The following is an 8212-nucleotide window of genomic DNA, read 5'->3' on the forward strand; positions in this document are numbered from 1 at the left end:
ATGTCTATTCAGGTCTTCTGCCATTTAAAAAGATTTTTTTTCTTGATATTGAGTTGTTTATAGATTTTGGATATTAACCCCTTACAGGTCATATCATTTGCAAATATTTTCTCCCATTCTTTTCATTTTGTCAGTGGTTTCCTTTGCTGTGCAACAGCAAAAAGTATTTTTAATTAAGGAGCTACATTGTTTTTTGGGCATAATGCTATTGCACACTTAACAGACTACAGTATAGTGGAAACGACTTTCACATGCACTGGGAAACCAAAAAAATTGTGTGAGTGGCTTTATTGCAGTATTCACTCTATAGCTGTGGTCTGGAACCAAACCTGCAGTATCTCTGAGCTATGCCCGTATTTTGCCTTTCCTCACCCAAGTGACAGAATCCCTTGAGCTATACCCATACGAAGTACAATGTGTTCTTCTGCAAAAGACTAAGGACTTGGCTTTCGATGAACATCGTGTGGGAAATTTCTAAGACTATCATATAACGTACCAGTAGTTTTGCAGACAGTATCCCAGTCTTGTGAAGCATCTAGTTCTCAAAGTCTTTGACAAACAATGCATTTCTCTTTGCCATGATACACTTATCTCCCCATACATTAGGCATTCTGTTACTATGTACACATTGTTTTCTCAGAGCAGGCCGAGGTGGCATTTTTAGTCTTTTATTTTATGATATTGAGATTATCCATCATTGTTTCCACAGTGAAATCGGCAATCTTTGGGTTATCTCAGGAAAATATTGAACCCCTAGGACTGAGGATCACCTTCTATGTCTACAGTTCCTTCAATTTGGTGAGATTATGAGTGGGCTTCCCTGCAGGAGCTTGAGGCAAATGCATCTTCCTTCAGGCAATATCCTGCCCTTTCTATGGAAGCTCCTGCCCTGTGAAGCCTTGCATTTCACGAACACACAGGTGAGCCTCAGAAGCAGATCAGCCCATCATGTGGGTAGAAAAGGCCAGCCTGCATGCTCACTGTGGGAAAACCAAAAAAAATCGCAGGCTTCAGTGCACTTCTGGATGTCAGGGCTTCAGAGCAAGATGGATCAAAGGGCTTCTGCAAGTTCTGTGAAGGTCAGCCCTGTGGGCTGAAGAGGACAGCCAAGTCCTGGGCCTCCTTCGAGACACACGGGAACACACGAAGTGTGGGACCAGTTAATAAATGCTCTTCAGTCTGGTCCCTGGAAAACTTGCTGTGATGGTTAATTTTTTGTGTCAACTCGGCTGGGTGCCCAGATATTCAATCAAAAGTTATTCCATGTATTTCTGTGAAGGTGTTTTTTGGATGAGACTAACATTTAAATGGGTGAGCTTGGAGCAAAGTAGATTATCCTCCATAGTGTGAATGGACCTCATTCAATCAGTTGGAGACCGTAACAGAACAAAGACTGGTCTCCCATGAGCAAGAAGGAATTCTGCCAGCAGATGGCCTTCGGACTTGAACTTCAACATCACCTCTTCCCTGGGTCTCCAGCCTGCTGGCTCACCCTGCAAACTTTACACTTGTCAGCCTCCATGATCACGTAAACCAATTTCTTTAAATTTCGGTCTCTCAGTCTCTCTCTCTCTCTCTCTCTCTCTCTCTCCCCCCTCCCCATCTCTCTCTTTCCATCTCCCTCTCTCTCCACTGGGGAAGATTCAAAAATTGTCAGAACCACAGATGAAAGAAATTAAAGATGATGCAAACAGACGGAGAGATATATCATGTTCTTGGATTGGAAGAATCAACATGGTGAAAAGGTTGATTACCCAATGTTACTACCCAATGCAATCTACAGATTCAATGCAATCCCTATCAAGCTACCAATGGCATTTTTCACAGAACTAGAACAAAAAATTTCACAATTTGTATGGAAACACAAAAGACCCCAAATAGCCAATGCAATGTTGAGAAAGAAAAATGGAGCTGGAGGAATCAGACTCCCTGACTTCAGACTATATTACAAAGCTACAGTAATCAAGACAGTATGGTACTGGCACAAAAACAGAAATGTAGACCAATGGAACAGGATAGAAAGCCCAGAGATAAACCCACACACATATGGTCACCTTATCTTTGATAAAGGAGGCAAGAATATACAATGGAGAAGAGACAGCCTCTTCAATAAGTGGTGCTGGGAAAACTGGACAGCTACATGTAAAAGAATGAAATTAGAACAGTTCCTAACACCATACACAAAAATAAACTCAAAATGGATTAAAGAACTTTGGGAGAGCCTGGGCCTCAGCTTGCAGCTCCGGTGCAGGTCATGCCCAGGAAGTGGCCCGCAGCTGCACAGCCAGAGCATGTGGTAGTATGTATTCATCTGGGAGCTTGGCTGGGGAAGGAAAAGTTGAGTTGGTGTGTGCTGTGTGGTCTCCTGGTGGGATGTTTGGTCTATGCATCCAGACCACAAGAACGAGCTCTGAACTAGAGGACAGATTTGAGAGTTGTGGGGCTGAAAAGTGACCTTTCCGAGAGAGGCTGTAGAGAGGAAAATGAGAAACAGGACAACATCCACGGTGGCTGGAATACAAGGCAGTGATACGCAGCGACCCAAGCTCTCATATGCCGTCCACCCACCCTAACCACAAGAGCACCTTCATCTCACAGAGCAGGACTCAGGAACCAGATTCCATTGGTCCCAGTAGCTCCCAAGCCTCCTATTAACCAGGCCTGTGTATGGGAAGGGATGTGCCGATTTAGCGTTCCTGCCAGATACTGTGAGCCTGGCTTAGCTCAAAGGAGGAAGAGATGATGGTCAAGTGTGGGTGGGTGAAGAAGAAAACTGGCAGAGTTAGGGCTTGAGGTACAAGCTGGGTCAACTAAACCCTCCTAAAACTGCCGCCCAGAAGAGAAACATGTCTGATGAAAACCACATGATTCAAGCTAAGGGAACTAAGCAATGCTTCTTTGTGCTCAAGATTTCATGGTTTGTGTCATTTGCAGTGGAGGGAACAAAAAACTTTTCAAAAGAATAAATCTTTAGAAGCGATCCATGTTAATACCAAGCAATTTATGAGCTCATTCAAAGAAAGACAAAATAAACCAATATCAAAACTGTGTCCAAGGGCTTCCCTGGTGACGCAGTGGTTGAGAATCTGCCTGCCAATGCAGGGGACATGGGTTCGAGCCCTGGTCTGGGAAGATCCCACATGCCGCGGAGCGACTGGGCTCGTGAGCCACAACTACTGAGCCTGCGCGTCTGGAGCCTGTGCTCCGCAACAAGAGAGGCCGCGACAGTGAGAGGCCCCCGCACCGCGATGAAGAGTGGCCCCCGCTCACCGCAACTAGAGAAAGCCCTCGCACAGAAACGAAGACCCAACACAGCCAAAAATAAATAAATAAATAAATAATTAAAAAAAAAAAAAAAAAAAAAAGCTGTGTCCAAAAAAGCAAAGTTTTTACAAAGATTCGCTGTTGCAAATAAATGTCAAGGCATGCTAATTACATAGTTTCTAAAGTTTCCCCCCAAAATGTGATCATTTGCTAAATCACAAGAGGGTAAGTGGTGAAATAGGGGATCGAGGGGAATGATATAGGTTGGAAATAGCTTCCAGACAATTTCTCTTCTGCTCTTTTAGCTTTATTCCACCTGTCAACATCTCCTCCTTTTCTGTCCCCTTCTGACTTATAATAGCATTTCCTCATTCTCTGAGGACCTTGACAGTTGGCCACTGCCATTTCTGCCATCGTCCAATGTGACTTCAAGGTCTGTGTGAATGCCCATCTGGTATCCGGGCTCTCATCTCCTTGACCTCATCTCCAATATTCCTCCTTTCCTCTAGCTTAGACACCACCCTCATGGTCCTGTTCTTGCCTTTAGTACCACTTGAAGCTGTGTCGCTTCCAAAAATGACAACTCTGTGTAATTTTGGAGGTAAAGTTCTGAAAACATGTAAATACCCAATTCTGTGATCACAACCTCCCATCCTTCCTGCTTCCTTGCTCAAGTACTCTGTAGTATGCTGAGTAATGCCCCCCAAAGATAACAGGTTCTAAGCCCTGGAACCCATAGACGTCATCTTATTTATGTTTGTTAACCTTTATTTGTCACCTGATGATACATTAGTCTATGGGACTGCCAGACCCTTGGCTCACTGGCCTTCTCCCTCCCTCTTCACTTTCCTTTTTGTCTTCTCTTCCCTCTTCATCCATCCTAAATTCCATTTTCCATCATTATAACAATGCAGATGCTCATAATTCCCTTTCCATAACCAGCTGACTTACTCTCCACCCTAGACCAACCTAACCATTGGCCATCTCTGTGCCAGCACCTGAGCAACTGTTAAACGATGATTCAACTAGGCAGACCGATGCCACCAAAAATTGTTGGTGTGAGCCTCAACCGGGCCTTCCACACTACCTACCCTCAGTCACGTGCCAGAGCGTATGTATTTAGCTGCCAGCTCAACCTGGAGGACACACAGGGACTTTAAATCCAATGCATCCAAAACCCACCTCAGGATCTCACTCTCCAAACCTACTTCTCAGGGTCCCACAGTTCAAGATGTGGCACTAATACTGTCCAGTCACCCATGCCGAAACCAGGGGGTCACCCTCGGCGCTTTTCTCCTCTAGTGCTCTTGATCAATCCATCACCAAATCGTGTTGATTTTAATTTCTCAAGGTTTCTTAAAACTGTTCCCTTTCCCCTACTTTCCACCAGTGCCACGTTCAACTCACCAGGGTCTGTTGCCTGACCTGGGGTCATGACCTCTGCACAGATCTCCCTGCTCCCTTCCAGGTGGTTCCTTTTTCATGACCAGAGTTATTGTTTAAAAGACAAGTTTGACCAGCTTATGTCTGTGCTTAAAACTGAGTATCTGGATAGATTCCAGTTCCTCATAGGATACAAGTCCCAAATCTTTAGCATGGACCCAGAGCGCCCCCATGATTTGTCCTCTTCCCCGCCCTGCAGTTTCTTCTTGCCTCGTGCTTCTCCCTGATCTCCAAGCTTCAATTTTGCTGGTCTTATTTCAATTCCTAAAATGCACCAAATCCCTTCCAGCTTCAGTCTTTGCCCCCACTCTTCTGATTGAATGGAAAGTCCTTTCTCCTTTGCCCCATCGTCACTCCCTCCCCCAATCTGGTTATTTCTTGGCCCTAGTAGCTGCTTATTCAATTTGGATAGAAGGAAAAAACTAGAAGGTCGCGGATATGAAAAATGAGCACAGCCTGGTTTTGCATCTAAGGAGTTCGCATCTGGACACACCTGTTCAATCTCATCTAACCTAATCTCATTTCAAAGAGAAGAAATTCTTTTACATCAAGAAGCATATTGAGACACATGGCTAAGAAATTTAAGACGGAAAGAGTCCTTTGACTCATGGCCACTGTCATCTGTTGTGTGCGTTCTGCCCAGCTCAAGGGAACATAGTCAGGAGGTGGGTAGGAGCTAAAATCCAGCCACACTTGACTTTCCAAGCTACGTGTCTGCGGGGACTGCATCGGCTGAAGCTGTGTCCTTCCTAATTTGCACGAAGTAGGGCAGGGGCTGGGGGCTTCCTTGATTCACACGCCAGAGGTGTAGGTTTTCGGTGATGTTGGTGGTATCCAAACAAATGGAATAGCCTGGAAGCCAACCAGGGAGGAAAGGAACCAAGAAAACTCCAATGCTTGTGGCAGATCCATTAATCAACCATGGGACAACTCAAACAGTTAACTGTGAGGCACAACAGAAGAGCTCTAAATTCCTATTGAGTTCTGGGACGGCAATTAAGGGCATCTAATAGAATCTGTAAGTGGTTCCTATCTGACTTTAAGATGTCTCTCAGAAGTCAAGAAGGATCACACGGAGCCTCCAAACACAAATCCTGCTGTTTCACGTTCCCAATAATCTCAGCGTTCACCCCTCAACAGCTTTCAGATACCACACCACTGGCTGCAAATTAAAATTAGAATCAATACAATGAATACTCAGTTGGTAAAACAATTCAAGGCTCTATTCCAGCCTGAAGTTTCATTTAAGCTGTCCGAATAAAAAGAAAAGACAACCCTTTGTTCTCTCCATTTCACAGTCCTGCAAAAGGCCTCAGCTGAAATAGCTCCTCTAATCTTTAAGTTTTAATTAGCTACCCACAATTCATAAACTATCAGGAATTGAAATGCTGATACCTCATTCTCCTGAGAAATGGCACACAATTAACCTCTTTTTTTCTGGTCAAAGGCAGAAATTGAGAAAGGGTAATGACAAAATTAATCTATTCTAGTGGCAAGGGCTGCCACAGTGCTGGGACACAGCCACCGACCCTGCGTCAAAGGGGAAAGTCATCTGGAGCGTGTGGGGAATGGCAGACGCCTCGCCGATAGCCTTCCGTGTTCACGACAGGGTAGATCACAAAACCATATTGGGCCCCCAAATCTTACCAAAATGTTAAATGATTCCCCAGTTAATTGACCTAACCCCCCACCCCGCGCTTTTTTTTTCTCTGAAAACAGATACATACACAGGCTTTTAATAATATCTGAAGCTCTGGCTTTCTAGGAAGGTGGAAGAAAAGGCTGAGAAACAAACACACACCTTCCTGGCATGATCTCAAGATCAAATATATGCCCGGCAGTAAAGTCAGATGGAGTCACTGGTACTGAGTTTATGCCTTTCTAGAATAACTATTCCCCGAAAGAGTTAGGCTCTGCTTTTTTCCCTCCCAGATGGCAAATTACATGGTAAATATTTAAATAGGACTAGCCCAAACCATCTAAGTTTAGTGGAAAGTTCATGGAGACAAAATTTTAGTGGAAAGTTCATGGAGTCCCAAACCTTTCAACATATGCTCTCAATGAAGATATGAGGAGGTGAGGGGCAGGATGGAGGCAGTGGAGCCCATCTGCCTGCTTTCAAACCCCAGCATGGCGACTCACTAGCTGTGTGATCTAGGGCAAGCTGCTTCACCTCTCTGAGCTTTTGTTACATATTTCTAAACTGGGGACCAAAACTTGTGTTGTGAGGATGAAACAGAGAGCCTGGCACCTCACAGTGCTTATCAAGGTGAGCTGCTACTATTGTTGATAGAGGAACCCAGATACCTTTAATGAGTACATAAAGAGAAAGATACTGTTTCATGTTCAGAACCCTTGGGTGATTCCAACTGCTGCTGTGTGTTTTTCAGGTAACAGCTTTATTGAGACGTAATTCACATGCCATTCAATGAACCCACTGAAAGTGTCCATTTCTATGGTTTTTAAGCACATTCACAGAGCTGTGCCACCATCACCACAATCAACTTTAGGACATTTTCTTTACTATACAAACCCCCATAGCCATTGGCTATCACTCCCCAATTCATCCTTTCCTCCTAGCCTTAAGAAACCACTAATCTACTTTCTGTCTCTATACACTTGCCTATTTTGAATATGTCATATGAATTGAATCATATACGGTAAGTCCCCTACGTACGAACGAGTTCCATTCCGAGATCGAGTTCGTAATTCCAATCTGTTCGTAAGTCCAACAAAGTTAGCCTGGGTACCCAACTAACACAATCGGCTATATAGTACTGTACTGCAATAGGTTTATAATACTTTTCACACAAATACTACATAAAAAATAAGCAAACACAAAAAATAAAGAAAACATTTTTAATCTTACAGTACAGTACCTTGAAAAGTACAGTAGTCCAGTACAACAGCTGGCATCCAGGGGCTGGCATCGAGGGAACAGGCAAGAAGAGTTACTGACTGGAGGAGGGAGAGGAGGGGGGAGACGGTAGAGCTGAAGGATCGTCAGCAACAGGAGACGGAGGGCGAGCTGCGATGTCGCTCATGCCTGACGCTGATGGCACAGGTGCTGGTTCCCTGCTGGATTCAATTCTATCTACCCTCTTGAAAAAAGGATCCAGTGATGTCTGGGTAGTAGCTCTTTTTTTTCTCATCATAGATGATACGGTAGCACTGGATCGCATTCTGAATGGCTGCTGCAACCTTCGTGTACCGTCCTACGTTCCGGTCCTGTGCCTCAAAATCTAACAGTGCCGCCTCAAATAAAGAAAATCCCCTTACCATTTCCTGCATCGTGAGTCTCCTCGGTTCTTCAGTTAATTGTTCTTCTTCTTCTTGTTTCTCTTCGTCCTTTCTCTAGGCCTCCAGTTCCATCAGGTCTTCATTAGTAAGCTCCACGTTTGCATCTTTGAAAGTTCACAACTCGAAGGTCCGTATATAGGGGACTTACTGTAATATCTAGTCTTTCTGTGAATGACTGCTTTCACTTAGCATGTTATCAAGGTTC

Source organism: Delphinus delphis, chromosome 18 (assembly GCF_949987515.2).
Source record: "Delphinus delphis chromosome 18, mDelDel1.2, whole genome shotgun sequence".
NCBI lineage: Eukaryota > Metazoa > Chordata > Mammalia > Artiodactyla > Delphinidae > Delphinus > Delphinus delphis.